This window comes from Danio rerio, chromosome 14, assembly GCF_049306965.1.
Source record: "Danio rerio strain Tuebingen ecotype United States chromosome 14, GRCz12tu, whole genome shotgun sequence".
NCBI lineage: Eukaryota > Metazoa > Chordata > Actinopteri > Cypriniformes > Danionidae > Danio > Danio rerio.
The window spans coordinates 52084003-52102500 of NC_133189.1; the positions used below are offsets into that span (position 1 = coordinate 52084003).

General features: G+C 37.7%; 1 long non-coding RNA gene across 1 annotated transcript in view; it reads left to right on the top strand.

The window, feature by feature from the left end:
• LOC141377601 (uncharacterized) overlaps positions 1–18498 on the top strand; it is a 180880-nt gene that overhangs the window by 52660 nt on the left and 109722 nt on the right. The window contains exon 3 of the long non-coding RNA XR_012389991.1: positions 9282–9605. This is a non-coding gene — a long non-coding RNA (uncharacterized lncRNA). The remainder of the gene's footprint in view (positions 1–9281; positions 9606–18498) is intronic.

The following is an 18498-nucleotide window of genomic DNA, read 5'->3' on the forward strand; positions in this document are numbered from 1 at the left end:
TCTTAACAGTCTTTCCAGCATCTGCTAATAGGTAAAATATGTATTTCATTAAAACCTAAGTTCAGCAGGAACTTCTGAAATAAAAAAGCAAGAATTTGGCAACCCATGCTCATGAAAAATATGTGCCCTTGGCCAACATGCTGCAATGAAAGAAAACACATGCAAATTAGGGTAAAGACAGCATGTCTTGTGTTGAAAATGCTCACAACGCAAACATATTAAGAAATAACCTCCATTTTCTCACAAGGCATGCAAATAATGTGGAACACATTGAAAATGTTTTAAGGGGGCCCAAAAACGTGACAGACATGGCTGGGATTTGCTTATTGTGCTGTGACATTTGCTCAGTGAAGCTGTTGGTGATCTTTGAATGGTGATGGTAATTAGGTAACATCCTAATTACATGATTCTCTTGTCTATGTAAAGTTTCACAAACTAATTTCGAGGAGCGTGTGATATGATTAACCGCAGCTGGTCCCTATTGCTAATAGTTAGCTAGCCAAGTGGATTATTCCAAATTCAACATATCCAGCCTTAAGCTGCGGCCACACTAGAGTTTGTGTGAGCGAAATTCTGTCGTGCGGCGCTGCGAAAAGGGGCGGGATTAAACAAGATTATTAGACATTTTAAAAAGCGAGCGATTGCTCCATGTTTTAAATTTTTATCCAGAGAAGTCAAGTTTTGATCATCAATTGGTCTCACGAAGTCAAGAACTGCGATTTCGCAGGTCAGAGTTTACCAAGCTTAAACTTTGCACCACATCGAACTGCATGACCCTTTGTTTCCAATGACTCTTTCGGGTGCGTCTGAATGGAAGTCTATGGGGAGAAAAGTCAAGTGTGGCCCCAGCTTAACTTCATTCCCTAGTTTTGTTTTGGAAAATCCCACCATCCCCACCCATCCCTTCTTCCTCCTCCTCAATTCTTGGATCGGGCGACACAGCAGCTAAGTGGCTAGCAAGAAGGTGACTGGTTCAATCTGTACGGAGTTTACATGTTCTCTCTGTGTTCGCGTGGGTTTTCCCTGAGTACTCTGGTTTCCCCAACAGTCTAAAGACTAGTGATACAAGTGAATTAAATGATAGTAACAGTCACAACACTTAATACTTACACACTGGCATGGTTTGCTGTCTATTCCCATAGAGCCATCTTATTAATCAAGGTATAGGCTACACGAATCAGGGAAGCTCACGAAAACTACCTGATCTTGTATCCCTCTTAATGCTCATGGACCAGACGGGAGCTTTGGGCTAATCTATCTCCGAGCTCAGGGTTCTCTCCTGGGACAGCATGCCAAACCTGTTAACATAGTCAAGCATTATCTCGAAAGTATAGTATTAGCCTGAATAACTGTAAGCTAAATAGCCAGGTCTGTCACGTTTTTGAGTCCTTTTAAAACATTTCCGTTGTGTTCCGGGCTATTGGCATGTGTCTTGTGAGAAAATGCAGCATGTTTTTTTTTTTTTTTTGAGTGTTTGCATTGGGATGATTTGCAACCTGAATGCTGCCAATCTGATCATGATCAGGATTAATTCGCCAACTGTCATGTTCACCAGCGAACAACCACCAGATGTCGCTGGTAAACATTCACACACAAACATGCACACTCATTGAACTACATATCTGCCATGTTATTGACTACAACACCCAGTCATGCCACACACACAACCGGTTCCAGATCCACACTGATTGCACTCTCACAGCTGAAGCCACTCACACAATGATTATTTGGACTATTTATACCCCTTTGTTCCACATACATGTTGCCGAGTCTTGTTTATCTGTAAGGTGACATTACAACGCGTTATCCTGGTCTTGTTTTCCCGTGTTTTGATCTTAGCCTTGTTTTTCCAGTTCTCCTGTTTAGCCGCCTGCCTTCTGACCTCCTGTGTTTGACTACGATTCTGGACTGCCTGTATATACCTGTTTACACCTGTATTGACCATTGCTTGCCTGACTACTATTAAACCTGCATTTGGATCCTACCTTCTGTTGTTGGTGTCACTCCCCGTAGTTACACCAACGGTCTTGTAATTGCATGTGTGTTCATAACTGCAGAATGTTAAGCTCTCTCTGTGACCATGTACTGGCCCATTTTGCAGCAGTTTCAAAGTATGACATGTTTAATAAGTGATGTTAAAAACCCAACTAAACTTAACCTTACTTATTCAGAGCTTAACCCTAGGCCCTTATTCAGTATTCTCAGGTGCCCTTTAAACTACTGTAGTCAACATTTTAAGTGGATCAAAACCTTTCATCAAAACATTTGATTCATTTCAAATGTTTACTACTGTAGAGCATTCTGGTTGTAATAAGAAGATTTGTAATAAAATATTTGTTATAAACCTGGCACTAACACTAAACATCAACAGACTAAAATGCAAACTGGAATAGGATGGAAAACTGAATGGAGTCAAAATATGCACATGAGCAGGGTGTGAATGATTATCTAGGGTGTATTTTAGGTTGTATAATGTGGTCGCAAAGCAATAAAAATGACCAAAATTCTGTTTATAAAATAAAAAAAAAAAAAATTATTAATAAATTAACACACACACACTAGTCTATATGGCACTTTAATATTAGACCACTAATGCAGTTGAAGGAGTGAGGGAATTCACACAATGAGTGAGCCAAAAACTGTCACCTTTTGCATAGCTATTTAATAATCATGTGAAACCTGGCAACCTGCAGCTTAAGTAGTAAAGAAATAGCTCATGCATGGAAACGCGCATGCATAAACTATTTAATGATGGAAATATCAAAACCAGGGTAAGATTTGTACATTTCCATTAAGATCCAATATTTAGCCTCTGAAATTGATTTCCAGTCTGTTTGTTTTTTTTATTTATTTAATTATTTATAGTGTAGTACTGAAGACACTTTTCATTAATATTAGTTTGCAAATTGTTTCTTTAAACGCAATAACATTTTTTTTAATGGCAGAGGAGAATCTTCGGACCCCTTATTTTGATTTTGTGGTGTATTTTTGTTCATTTTTATGACATGTTTGCCACCAGCCCCTGTTAATTTCCCAAAATTTTTTGTTTCAGTATTTTAGGCAATTGAGAGCTCATTTTGGCAGAAGGTTCATTGGTATCATTGGTAATTCATCCCTCTACACATTTCTCATCCAGACAGAGGGAGATCAGTGACAATACAGCTAGAAGAATGGTGAAATGCTCCAGATAAACAACCTAAAGAGCATATTGGCTGTCTGCCATATTTTAAGGCAGCTTTATGCAGTGTTAATGAGCAGAAGGACATTTGCCGTGGTGTTAACAATTAACCACACGCAGGAACGTTTGTTGAATATGATGCTTCTCAATGGAAATCTCTCTCTTTACTCTCACGAAGAATGGGAAATCTGTCTTGACCTTGAACGGGTATTGTGACTAGTGAGCACAGTAGCATGGTGAATTGGATAAGCTAAATCGGTCCTAGTGTTTGAGTGCATGTGTGAATGCCAAAGTGTTTGGGTGTTTCTCAGTACTGGGTTGTGGCTGGGAGGACATCCACTGCGTAACACATATGCTGGAATAGTTGGCGGTTCATTTCGCTGTGGCGGCCTCTTATAAAGAGCCTAAGCTAAAGGAAAATTAATGCATTTATTTATTTTCTCATTAATGTATTTATAAAGGGCGAAGAAGGAATGAAAATGAACAAGATGTCTATTTGCTTGATCACACACTTGACTATTTGCAGCGATTTTAAATTATACAGGCACCCTCTGCAATTTATTCACAAATAAACAAGCTGCATACATTAACAGTTACTGATTTAATTTAGATTGTATTATTTTGAAATATGATGTAAAAGCACAATAGTCTGATCTTAGCTTTGTATTTATTAGGCTACAAAAACAACAAAAATACAAAAAAGCAAGGCTGCTTGACACAAAAACAGTATGCTGAATGAAAAGTCACAGTCCCTTTCTGCATTCAGCTGGTATGTACAGAATGTCAGAAATGCAATGTATTAGGGCTGCATGATATAGAAAAAATATAACATTGCGATTTTTTTTTTTTTATTCCGCAATATACAATTAAAGTCAGAATTATTAGCCCTCCTTTTTACCCCCCCCCCCACCCACCACCCAAAAATGTCTGTTTAACACAGAGAAGATTTTGTCAACTCATTTCTAATCATAATAGTTTTATTAATAGTTTAGTTTAATTTATATATTTATATAACAAATTTTTACAACACAACGTTGCCCAAAGTGCTGAACACAATCAATACTAAAAATAAAATCTACATCACATACATAACAATTAAAATATAAGGGAAACCCCTCAACATTAAAAAGGCTCAAATACTAAAGAACAAAGATGGCGTTTCAAACGCTTTTTAAAAACAGGTAGAGTTGGAGCATGTCTGATGTGGGGCGGAAGCCCGTTCCAAAGTTTTGGGGCGACAACAGCAAACGCCCGATCCCCACTTCGCTAACACCGGGACCTTGGTATAGATAGAATAAATTCATCAGAAGACCGCAGTGACCTACCAGGATTGTATACATGTAGCAGGTCTGATAAGTAAGGAGGTGCCAGATTGTTTAAGGGTTTAAAAGCAAAGATTAATAGTTTAAAATCATTCCGTGACCTAACAGGCAGCCAGCCCAGAGAGGAAAGAACTGGGGATATGTGCTCGAACTTGCGAGTCCCTGTCAGAAGTCTCGCAACCCCATTTTGTACTAATTGCAATCAATTTAGGGCATTTTGACTTATACCCACATACAGGGAATTGCAATAGTCAAGTCTTCCCAAAATAAAAGCATGGATAACCTTCTTAAGGTTATTAAAAGAGAGAAACGACTTTACTTTTGCCACAAGTCGTAAATGGAAAAAACTGGATTTAACATCTGTATTTACTTGTTTGTTAAATTAATGTAATAAAGATGATCGTAAATATTGTTTGACTTGATATTTTTCAAGACACTTCTATACAACTAGGCAGGTTTGAGTAATTGGGAAAGTTATTGTATAACGATGGTTTGTTCTGTAGACTATTGAAAAATATATAGCTTAAAGGTGCTAATAATTTTGACCTTAAAATGTAATTTTATTTATTTATTTTTTTTTTTTTTTACTTAGCCGAAATAAAACAAATAAGACTTTCTCCAGAAGAAAAAAAATATTATCAGACAAACTATTATCTAAATATCATCTCAACATAATTTGGGAAATATTTAAAAAATAAAACAAAAATCAAAACGAGGGCTAATAATTCTGACTTCAACTGTATATTGCAGGGGTGGCCAACCCTGTTCCTGGAGAGCCACCTTCCTGCAGATTTCAGTTGCTATCCATATTAAACACACCTGCCTGAAATTATGATGTGGTTTTCAGGTCCTAATTAATTGGTTCAGGTGTGTTTGATATGAGTAGCACCTGAAATCTGCAGGAAGGTGGCTCTCCAGGAACAGGGTTGGCCACCCCTGGTAAATTGTGATTTGAATACAATTTCACTAGATTTGTTGAGTAGGAGGAATTTATAATTTTAGATTGATTGGGAAGATTTTGTTGTACTTCAGTAATTAAATGTAAAACAATACTGCATAGTCTTCATTTTATAAACAATTCAATAAAATCAATTGTTCTTAATGTGTCGGAGTTACAAACTGTGCAATTTCTCAGGCCTGACTGCTTTTATAACCTCTCACACAGTCACAGGGCTCAAAAAATTATAATTCATACTCAACATTGCATAGTCGCGATGTGTCTATTGCGAATGATCACATTGCGATATTGATGCTGAAATGATATATTGTGCAGCCCTATATTGTATAACCTTTTAGCTTCTTTATTATGCTTTAGTCAGGTTGTACACATGCCTGTTGTGTTTATTTCTCTTATATTGCTTTACATAATACAATATAAAATATTTCTTTCTTTTGACAGTCTGAACTTGAATGATCTGAGGAAATATTTCACGTTTTGTCAGTTTAATGGAGTTACGTTTGCTTGCAGAACGTATTTTGGGTATATGTGTTTGCGTTTGTTTGTATGTGGGTGTGTCGTTTCATGCGTGTGTTACAGGTATGAACGTCTTTTTTATAACAAATGCAGAAATATACAGTACTGTACACAAAAATACATGCCAGAGTGTATATAAAAAACATTCAGTAATTGAAAATCTTATATTCCTTAAGAATAAGTCTTTATTGCTTTTTTTATTAACAATGTTCTCCAAACTTGTGCATTAGTCCTTAGTCTTTTGTAGAAAATGAACAAAATTTGGCCTTGATCCAGTCCATTTTGTATGTATATGAAACTTTAACATAATAATAAAAAGTTGTATTAGAAAGGTATTTTTTTTTACATGTATTAACATAATAAATGCAAATATATATATTTTTTAAAAACTTAAATACAATATTTGTGGTACGAGCGTCTTTGGAGGATCCGTATTTCATGTTGATGACGTTGGCCGCTGTTGCTGGGTTTGCCCCACCAATTGCTGGTCAGCATACCATTTAAAAGCCTAGTACAAACTGCAATGGCAAACTCTCTCTCTCTCTATCTCTTTCCATCTCCTGCTCCTTCTCGCTCTTTCTCTTTCTGTGGGTCTCTGTGCGGACAGTCTCTCTTGTGAGGGCTAGTCGGAGAGAATGTGTTTAGCTTGTGTTTAATGCTCTTGTCTAAAGTTTTGAGATCTGAAATTGCAATGTGTTTGCATGTGAACTCGTCCAGTTAACTGATATGTTTGAGTGAAGTGAGTTGCACGATATACATATACAACACCGAGATTCATTTTTGTATTAGTTCATTAGGTTCAGGAGAACTCGCTGCTTTGTGTATGTTTTAATTTTTAGTTAGCGTAGTTAAAACGTTTGGTACGATGAAGATGTTTCTTTTCATGCCTTTTTTTCATATTGAGTTTAGTTCGCTTAGTACGGTTAGTGGGTTTTGTTATATTTATTCATTTGATTTAAGCACCTCTATTTACCTCCTCTCAACAGGTAAATTAATCTTTACTTATTGTAAATATTTTCTTTTAGTGTACAATATATTTTCACTGGTTTCACTGGAAGTGTGGGCAATAAAAAGTTGCAGTGATATTTGGTTTACAGTCTTTTCTCTCTCCATCCACTTGTCACACACACTAAACTATTATATGTTATGTCAAATACCCTTAGTTAATATTAGCATCTAAATAAGCAATATCACACGAGAAGCCGTGCGATATGGCTGTATATCAGCACTGGTGGGAGGGGTGTGTTGGATATACAGCCATATCGCACTGCTACGAGTGTGATATTGCATTTATATAACAGTTTGACGGCATAATTGCGCATATAAAAACAAAATCAAACATGGAGAGTCTTAAAAACCCTTTATTATGAGGAACTACTTTTTTCCGCGTTGGATTCAAATCATAAGCTGACAGTTAAACAGCAGAGCAAGCATCTTTTAAACTTTAGATCTGTAGTGTCTGCTTTTTGCTGGCTGTATGTGGGCGGAGTAATACACAAAGGGTAAAGAGGGTAAAAAGGCTGTACGGGTGCTGATATTACTTAAATAATGGCTATCAGCCAATCAGATTCGAGAACCAGACAGAACTGTTGTATAAAAAGATGCAACAAATGGCTAATTCAATGTCAGTTAAACGTGAATGTATGATTTTTAAAAGGAAACATTGGATGAGCAAATCATACTAAATTGTGCAAATGAGATTGTACAAATTCATACTAATTAGCCACTACATCAAAACAAACTGGCATTGGACAATTCAATAGCTATTTTTCCATCCAAAAATGTAAATTAACTTTATGCGCAAAACTGTATTATCGCATGAAAGATGTGCCAATAAAGCAGCGTTTCCGTTCAACAAGCCAAAGCGAGCAAATTATCACTTCCTGATTGACTGGCGCCAAATATCAACAGTAAAAACTGAATTTGCTGCAGTAGGAGAAGCTGCGTCAATCTTTTCTTCATTTAATAAATGACTTGCGCCTCAGAAGGCAATCCTGACATGCAATGAACGCGCGATGGCGTTTAAAGGTGTCAGATGCGGAGCACAGACGTGTGGAGGTCATTAATAATATAATAACATCAATACTGTAACGGTAAAGGCATTTTAACATTTCAGATGTTTTACAGTGTGCTCAGCCTGCTGGTTTGTCCATTCACACACATTTTCATCATCACATGATCTCATTAATTTTCTTGTCGGCTTAGTCCCTTTATTAATCCGGGGTCGCCACAGCGGAATGAACCGCCAACTTATCCAGCAAGTTTTTTAAGCAGCGGATGCCCTTCCAGCCGCAACCCATCTCTGGGAAACATCCACACACACATTCACACTCATACACTGCGGACAATTTAGCCTACCCAGCTCACCTGTTCCGCATGTCTTTGGACTGTGGGGGAAACCGGAGCACCCGGAGGAAACCCACATGAAGGCAGGGAGAACATGCAAACTCCACAAAGAAACGTCAACTCAGCCGAGGTTCGAACCAGCGACCCTGCGACCTTCTTACTGTGAGGCGACAGCACTACCTACTGCGCCACTGCCTCGCCCCCATCATATGATCTCTTATCACAAAATCACAAGTGTTTCCATCGTAGTTTGTGCATCTTTTCTTATCGAATAAAAAGTTTATCCTACTCAGTTGTGCGCATAGGTTTATGCACATTTTCAAAATTTATGCGCATCATGGCTTTTCCATCAACCGTTTTTTTATGCGCATATCCAAAATGCACATAAAAATAGGTGGATGGAAACATAGCTACTGTTTATTGCTTATTTCTTCTCTGGTTTTCTTAATATCTCTTTCGGGGCTGATGTCTCTTTCTCTTTATGCCAAGCTGTTCTGTTCCTGTTGAAATGTTGACCCTCCCGTATTATTGTTCTGTATTTTATTCTGTCAGTCTGCTCTGTGCCTGTCAAATCACTGCTGAATCACTGGACACTGTTGACTCGCCTGTTAGTGGAGTGAAAGTTTAATGTGAAAAGCAAAGCTACAGTCAAACTCCTCATGCAAGACAAAAAGCAGCCCATGTTCATTTCCCAAAGTTAATTGTCTTTTAATTGTTGATTGTCTCTTTTATGCTTTTGAGAGCTTATTTTGGCTGAAGGTTTCCCATTGATCACCTGTTGTCTAATCAGCTTCTCATGTGTTTAGTGTATATCATTGGTAATTCATCCCAGCACACAGAGGCAGATCTGAAACAATACAGCTAAAGGAATAGTGGTGTAATGCACCAGATAAACACAACCTAAAGAGCACATTGTCTGCGATGAGAACACTTATATACTGCCTTAATTCTTCATTTGCAGAGATTCAACACGGAACTGGAAATATTCCTCTGAGATTTTGGTCCATATTGACATGATAGCATCACACAGTTGCTGCAGATTTGACGGCTGCGCATCCAAGATGATGAATTTCCCATTTCACCACTTCACAGAGGTGCTCTATTCAATTAAGGTCCGGTAACTGTGGAGGCCATTTGAGTTCAGTGAACTCATTGTCATGGTCAAGAAACCAGTCTGAGATGATTTGTGCTTTACGATATGGTGCGTTATCCTGCTGGAAGTAGCCATCAGAAGATGGTATACTGTGGTCATAAAGGGATGAACATGGTCAGCAACAATACTCAGGTAGGTCGTGGCGTTGATACAAGGCAGGATGGATCCATGCTTTCATGTTGTTAAAGCCAAATTCTGACCCTGCCATCTAAATGTTGCAGCAGAAATCGAGACTCATCAGATCAGGCAACGTTTTTCCAATTTTCTATTGTCCAATTTTGGTGAACCTGTGCAAATTGTAGCCTCAGTTTCCTGTTTTTAGCTGACAGGAGTGTCACCCCGTGTAATCTTCTGCTGCTGTAGCCCATCTGCCTCAAGTTTGGATGCTCTTCTGCATACTTTGGTTGTATCAAGTGGTTATTTGAGGTGCAGTATATCTATAAGTGGCTAGCACTGTTGCCTCACAAGAACACCGCTGGTCCAGGCTCCTACCAGGCTGGTTGGCATTTCTGTGTGTTCTGTAAGTTTGCATGTTCTCCCAGTGTTCGCATGTGTTTCACCCGGTTTCCCCGGTTTCCTCCCACCGTCTAAAGACATACACCATAGCCAATCGACTAATCCAAATTATCATCTAAGATAAACCCTAGTTCACACTTCACACACGTCGGCACGCAGGGGAGTTCTCGAGACCTACCTCAAACTCCTCTCTCGCCCTTCTAACTGGAGAGAGCCCCGGGTTCAAGGAAATTATGAGCTTAGAGCTTTCTCCCAGGACAGCATGTTTACAATTATGCTTTATCGATCATCAGCTAAGCGTGAACTCTTGAATTACTGTTGCCTTTTAACCAGTCTGGCCTTTTTCCTCTGGCCTCTGGCATCAACAAGGCATTTGCGCCCAAAGAACTGCCGGTCACTTGATATTTTCTCTTTTTTAGACCATTCTCCTTAAACCCCAGAGTTGGTTGTGCATGAAAATCCCAGTAGATCAGCATTTCTGAAATCATTAGAGCAGCTTGTTTGACACAAACAAACAACTATGCCACATTCAAAGTCACTTAAATCATCTTTCTTACCCATTCTGATGCTTGGCTTGAACTGCAGCAGATTGTCTTGATCGTGTCTACATGCCAAAATGCATTGAGTTGCTGCCATGTGATTGGCTGATTAGAAATTTGCATTAAAAGCAGTTGGGCAGGTGTACCTAAAAAAGTGGGCAGTGATGTTTATTTTAATAAATTAACATTTTGCTATCTGTCTGTTTGTCTATATATCTGTAAAAAAATTTAAAATAACGATCGTTAAATTCACCAGAAATTTAAATTTAAGGAAATTTCTGTAATTTAATGGCCGTAATTTTACTCTTTTTATTTTTTTATTTATTTATTTTTTTTTCCAGCCACCCCAGCTTCCGGAAATAAACCGCAAAATTACGAACTTTTTTTACAGTGTACTTATTATTTTTAAATAACAAGGGAAAGATAAATTGCAACTGGCGTAATTAAGCCCCTCAATATAGTTGCGAAACTCTGTTAGAAGTTCCAAGAATCTGATGTAATAATGAGATGTTTAAAAATATGAGCATCTCCAATGACAACCTCTTTGAAATCACAATAGATTAACTTCTGTTTGCTTTCATAGAGTCCAAGTGTCAGTGTTGCACTTCGGCACATGAAACGAGAATGAAACACACTCCCTAAGAAGAAAACCCCAGATCACCAACTGTGTTTCTCTATCTGTTGCTGACCTGGATGTGAGGTGTTGTTTTTACTGATTGTTTAATACATGATAGCATATTTGTGAGAGCACAATAACAGGGACAGTTAAAGGGATAGTGAGCGAAAAAATCGAACGTACTTACAACTTCAAACTGGTTGACGGTCGCAAACTGAAGACCAAGGTGCACTTTAGTTCATTTTTGAAGGGCACTTTTTATCCAAGAGAAAAAAGGGTATGTGCACTGCACAGGTTGAGCCCTATCTGTGCACATACCTGATACAAATGAAGTTAGAATTATAAGCCCACCTTTATATTTTATTTCCCCAATTTTTGATTAACTGAAAGAAGATTTTTCGACACATTTCTAAACACAACAGTTTCAATAACTCATTTCTAATCACTGATTTATTTTATCTTTGCCATGATGACAGTACATAATATTTGACTAGATATTTAAAAGATTTTTGTGGACTTGGAGAAGGCATTGGACCATGTTCCTGGTGGTATTCTGTGGAGGGTGCTCTGGGAGTATGGAGTCAGGATTTCATGTCTCTTGTTTGCATACAATGTTGTTCTGTTGGCTTCCTCGAACATGGACCTTCAGCATGCATTTGGACGGTTTGCTGTCGAGTGTGATTTGGCTGGGATGAGAATACGCACCTCCAAGTGCGAGGCCATGGTGCTTCACCAGAAAAAGGTGGTTTTTCATCTCCAGGTTGGAGGAAAGTCCTTGCCCCAAGTGGAGGAGTTTAAGTATCTTAGGGATTTGTTCACAAATGAGGAAAGGATGGAACATAAGATTGACAGGCGTCATTGAGAGGGATTGGTGCAGCGGCAGCAGTAATGCGGTCGATGTACCTGACCTAAAATGCAAAGTTTTTGATTTACTGGTCAATCTACGTTCCCACTCTCACCTATGTGCATGAGCTTTGGGCATGACCAAAAGGACAAGATCTTAGATACAAGCGATCAAAATGAGTTGGCAGGGCGCACCCTTATAGATAGGGTGAGGAACTCTGTCATCTGGGACAAGCTCAGAGTAGAGCCGCTGCTCCTCCACATTGAGAGAAGTCAGCTGTGGTGGCTTAGGCATCTTTTTCGGATGCCTCCTAGATGCCTACCTATAGGGAGGTGTTTCAGGCACGGTTTACCTTGAGCAGGCCTTGGGGAAAACCCAGGAGCCACTGGAGGGACTATGTCTCTTGGCTGGCCTGGGAACGCCTCGGGATCCCTACAGAGGAGCTGGAGGAAGTGTCTCAGGAGAGGGAAGTCTTGGGTTCTGTCCTAAGACTGCTGACCCCACTACCCGGCCTAAAAAAAGCAGATGAAAATGAATGAATGAATACATTTTTCAAGATACTGGTATTCAGCTTAAAGTGACATTTAAAGGCTCAACTAGGTTAATTAGGCAAGTTAGTTTAATTAGGAAAGTAATTGTATAACGATAGTTTGTAGACAATAAAAAAATTTATATATATATATATATATATATATATATATATATATATATATATATATATATATATATATATATATATATATATATATGTATGTATATATGTATGTATATATATATATATATATATATATATATGTATGTATATAAATATATATATGTATATATGTATGTATGTATGTATATATATATATATATATATATATATATATATATATATATATATATATATATATGTATGTATATAAATATATATACACATGTATATGTGTGTGTGTGTGTGTGTGTGTGTGTGTGTGTGTATATATATATATATATGTATGTATATATATATATATATATGTATGTATATATATATGTATATATATATATATATATATATATATATATATATATATATATATATATATATATATATATATATATATATATATATATTGCTTAAGGGGGTTAATGATTTTAACCTTAAAATGGTTTTAAATACAATTAATACAATTAAGAAAAAAATATTATAAGACATACTGTGAAAAAATTCCTTGCTCCGTTAAGCATCATGTGGAAAATATTTGAAAAAGAAAAAAAATCACAGGAAAGCTAATAATTTTGACGTTAATTATACTTAATTATATAAACATCCTTTTTTTTTCAACAAGAAAAAAAAGAAACTCATTTTCATTTTCGGGTGAACTGTCCCTTTAACAGCAGCCTCTTTGAAATCACCATGAAATAACTTTCATTTGTTTCCATAGAGCCCAAGTGTCAGTGATGGTGAGAAAGGAAATGATTCACACTTGTTAAAGAGAAAATCACATTATTCTGTCTGACACATTACATATGTCTATCTATGGTTGACTTGGTGTAACACAAGCTACAGTTGAAGTCCCAATTATTAACTCTCCTGTGAATTTATTTGTTTTCTTTTTTTTTAAATATTTCCCAAATGATGTTTAACAGAGCAAGGCATTTTTCATATTATTTCTGATAATAGTTTTTCTTCTGGAGAAAGTCTTATTTGTTTTATTTAAAAATAAAGATTTATTAAGTATTTATATGTATTTTATAATTCTTAATATATTTATTTAAGAATAAAAACAGTTTTCATTTATTTTTAAACTATTGTAATGTCAATATTATTAGCCCTCTTATGCAATATTTTTTTTGATTGTCTACAGAACAAATCATTATTATACAGTGCATCTGGAAAGTATTCATAGTGCTTCACTTTTTCAACATTTTTATAGTATAGTCTTTATTCTATAATGGATTAAATTAATTTATTTCCTCGACATTCTACACTAGTTTGACAATACCCCATAATGACAATGTGGAGAAAGATTTTTTGAAATTGTTGCAAATTTAATAAAAATAAAAAGCCTGAAAAAATCACATGTACATCAGTATTCTCAAAACATTGTTAATGCACCTTTAGCAGCAATTACAGCCTTAAGTGTTTTTAATAAAATGCCACAAGCTTGGCACACGTGTCTTTGAGGATTTCTGGCCATTTCTCTTTGCAGTGATTCTTAAGATCTATCAGCTTGGATGGGAAGCGACGATGTACAGCCATTTTCAGATCTCTTCAGAGAGATTTAATAGGATGTAGGTCTGGGCTCTGGCTGGGCCACTGAAAGACATTCACAGAGTTGTTGTGAAGCCACTCCATTCATATTTTGATGGTGTGCTGTGGGTCATTGTCCTGCTGGAGGATGAACCGTTGCCCCAGTCTGAGGTCAAGAGCACTCTAAAGCAGGTTTTGAATCAGGATGTCTCTGTACATTGCTGCGTTCATCTTTCCCTTTATCCTGTTGTCTTCCAGTTCCTGCTGCTGAAAAACATCCCTACAGCATGATGCTGCCACCACCATGCTTCACTAGGGATGGTCTTAGCCTGGTGATGAGCAGTGCCTGGTTTTCTCCATTTCTGGAGACTCCATTTTAGTCACATCAGACCAGAGAATTTTGTTTCTGATGGTCTAAGAGTCCTTCAAACATCTTTAGGCGAATTCCAGGCGAGCAATGGCTTCTGTTTGGCCACTCTACCATACAGGCCTGATTGGTGGATTGCTGCACAGATGTTTGTCCTTCTGTAAGGTTCTCCTCTCTTCACATAAGAACGCTCAGACAAAGTGACCATCGGTTATAGATTACTTCCCTGACTAAGGCCTTTCTTCACCGATCACTCAGCTTAGATGGTCGGCCAGCTCTGGGAAGAGTCCTGGTGGTTCCAAACATCTTCCACTTATGGATGATGGAGGCTGCTGTGCTCATTGGAACTTTCAGAGCAGCAGAAATGTTTCTGTAACCTTCCCCAGCCTTGTGCCTGGAGACAATCCTGTCTCTGAGGTCTACAGACAATTCCTTTGTCTTCACGCTTGGTTTGTGCTTTGACATGCACTGTCATCTCTGAGGCCTTATATAGACAGGTGTAGCCTTTTCAGAACTTGTCCAATAACTGAGTTTACCACAGATGAACTCCAATTAAACTCCTGAAACATCTCAGGAATGATCAGTGAAGCAGAATGTACCTGAGCTCAATTTAGAGCTTCACTGCAACGGCTGTGAATACTGATGTACAGAAATTGGGGAGCTAATAATTCAGGAGGTCTAAGCCTTCTGACTTCAACAGTAACCAACCCAGGCTCATAATGAAAACTTAGTCCTGGAGACGTTTATGGAGACCGCGAATTACGTCTCGGAAGGTACGTATTTTTGCAGTTTTTGTTTTCGTGAATCCACAAGAGGCCGCTGTGTGTGCTTTTTTGTATCTCAAATGTCTTTCGCGAGTGCCGTTCACGCCCGCGCTGTTCTCGCGTAAACTTACCAGAGGCCGCTGTTGACAGACCGTCTGTCTGACTGACTGAATGATTGACTGGGCGACCGGCCAATCGACTGACCCACCCAATTAATTTTACCGATTGACCCGCCCACCTGCTTACTTCCCTAAACCCAACAGACGATTTACAAAAGCCGTGCAGAAAGCCCTCGTCTGATTTTTACCACATTTTGGGATTTTACCACATTCTCACCCTGTTAAGAACTTGTTCACTTTATTTTTTGGACTCTTTTTTTGTCTTACCTGATTTCTGGAACAGCTCTTACCCAGTCTTGAACCCGGTCGTTGAACCCGAACCCCCTCTCTGCATCTCAAGTTTGCCGACATACACGACGAGCTAACTGGACAAACTGGTTGCAGCGGGAAAGCCCTCCACATGGAGGTATGCGGTCAGCCGGTAAGTGCAAAAAGAAACGGCATCATACCGCCCTGTAGTGGTCACTTAAAAAATGAAATGCAGCCATACATACCTACATAATTCACAGTCTCCAGAAACGTACACAGGATTACGTTTTCAGAATGAGCCTAGTTTGACAGTAACACACATGAGAGCACATTAACAGAGACTTTTATTTAAAAACATAAAGCACACTCCATAACCATGATGTCTCTGTGTTATACTGCAGTGACTCTGGGAATGGTTCAGGTAGTGTTCTGCTGTTGTGGATAAAAGACAGCAGAGTTGAGTGGGAGCTTTACAGGTGTCTGTGTGCCACTGTGTGTCTTTGGCAGGTGTTTTGGAGCTCATTGTTCGCTCTCTGTTTACCCAGATTGGCTTCCTGTTGTTCAGAGCTGGCAGATCCACAGAGGTTTCTAAAGGGTTTTAGTGAGCCAAGCTGAAGCTGCTGACTGTTGTTTACTACATTACCCACAATCCCCAAGGATCTGCTTCTGCCGTGCTGGAAAACACTAGACAGACCAAAAGCTGCACCGATAATAGGATTAACTATTAAAAAGAAAAGAATGAAAGTGTTCTTGTTTAAATTAAGATTTTAGAAATAAAACTAATAATATTTGAAGGTAATATTATAAGCCCTCTTGTGAAATTTGATAGGTTTTCGTGTTATTGTTTTTATTTCCCAGGTGCTGTTTAAGGGATGGAAATTTTAAACACACTTTAAAAATAGTTTTAATAATTAAGTTCCCCCAAAAAAATCTAATTTCTTTTGTCATTGCCATGATTACAGTACATAACATTTTACTATATATATTGCAAGATACTAGTATTCAGCTAAAAGTGTAATTTAAAGACTTAACTATTAGGTTAAAGGTACTGCATGTAAGTTTTTGACTCTTCTAAAGTCTAAAAATACTGTAATTTGTTTGCAGATATATAAGAAACATGCTAAATGAACATTCTTATTTATCTGGAAAACGTCGCTAAAGTCAGATATTCTGAAAATGTGTGTTACTTGTCTTTGTTTTGTCCGTTTAACCCGCCAACTGTCCCTTTAGCCAACTATATTTTAACTCTCCGGGTTGCCTTGTTGGAAAATTGCATATTTCATTTATTCATTGAGGAAGGCTTTCAAAATAAGCGTCTGTGACCAAAATGTGACATCCTGTGGACAGTAGCAGCCTCTGAAATGAGATGCAGATTCAGAGTTCCACATGAGGTGGTTATTAATTAGCAAATAATATAATATTACTAATGTAAACATTAGGTGGGCAGGTTACATTGTAACCCTGCGTCCTAACAACACACTATGTGATGAGATTTGCAGTGATTAGCAATTTGGCTGTTTGCACCAGTTGAAACATGACAGAAATGTGCACAGCACAGAATATGCACTCACGAATAAGGTTTATAATCTGATTAATACATACACTTTAAAAACTCCGAGGTAATTTTATGTTTGGGTAATTTTTGTAGGTTAATTTCTTAGTCTTGGGTAGTTTTTGGGAAGTGCTATGTAATAACTGGGTTATTTTCTGAGTAATTATTGCTAATTATTAACTAATTTTCCATCCATCCATCTATCGATGCGTCCATCCATCCATCCATCCATCCATTCATCCATCTATCCATCCATCCATCTATCCATTCATCCATCCATCCGTATATAAAACCTTTTTAAAATTATTAAATTTAGATGCGGAATCACTGATGTGTGTTGGTTTGCATTATTTAGTTCAAAAGTTGAATTTCAAATGGTTTATAATATTTTCAAGATCCGGTGATCAAGGTAAGGTGAACTATCTGCTGCTGCTTTCAGTAGTATGGTAATAAATGTCAGGTAAAATTGTATTTATTGTTAGCATTTAACACTGAATAAAGCACATGAGGTGTACCTGAGGTGATCATCTCATCACGTTTATTCTGTTGTTCAGCTGTGAGAAATAGAAGCCGTTTCTAAAATATACATTTCAAGTGTTGTTTAGAACAAAATCTCATTTTAATATGAATATATTCATTCAATCGTGTGCCATTGCTTTTATTTAGAACACGACTTAAATCAGCTTTTAGTAAAGTCAGGCACACTCACATCAATCTGGCAACCTGCACTTGCGTGTTTTGAACCAGGAGTGCAATACCTAGTTCAACCATTGGGTGTCAAACTTACATACTGCACTTTTAACTAAGCAGGTTAGCTTAATTATGCAAGTCTCTGGGCAACATATAATCTACCGCTTACAGTATTTTAAGTTATTCTCAAGACATTGTATTCTAATTTCAGGCTTAACCTTCTACGGCATGGGGTTGCCATATGGCAACATGCTATTTATATTTATTTCCCGTTTTTCTTTAAGACTAATGTTCTATTTATTTTATTTTATTTTTAAAGAGACCTTAGTTTAGCCAATGATGTTCTTTGGTTAAGTCACATGACGTGCAGTGTTTTTCTGACAGACACAAATTTCTCTTGCAAGTGCCATTTGCGCCTGCTTTTCTTGCATAAATCCAGCAGAGGCTGCTTTCGACTGACTCATTGACCAACCGATCGATCCACCCATCCAAACCCTTCCCCAGTGGTTCCCTACCAGGCCGCAGACTGGTACTGGTCCGTGGATCAGTTGGTA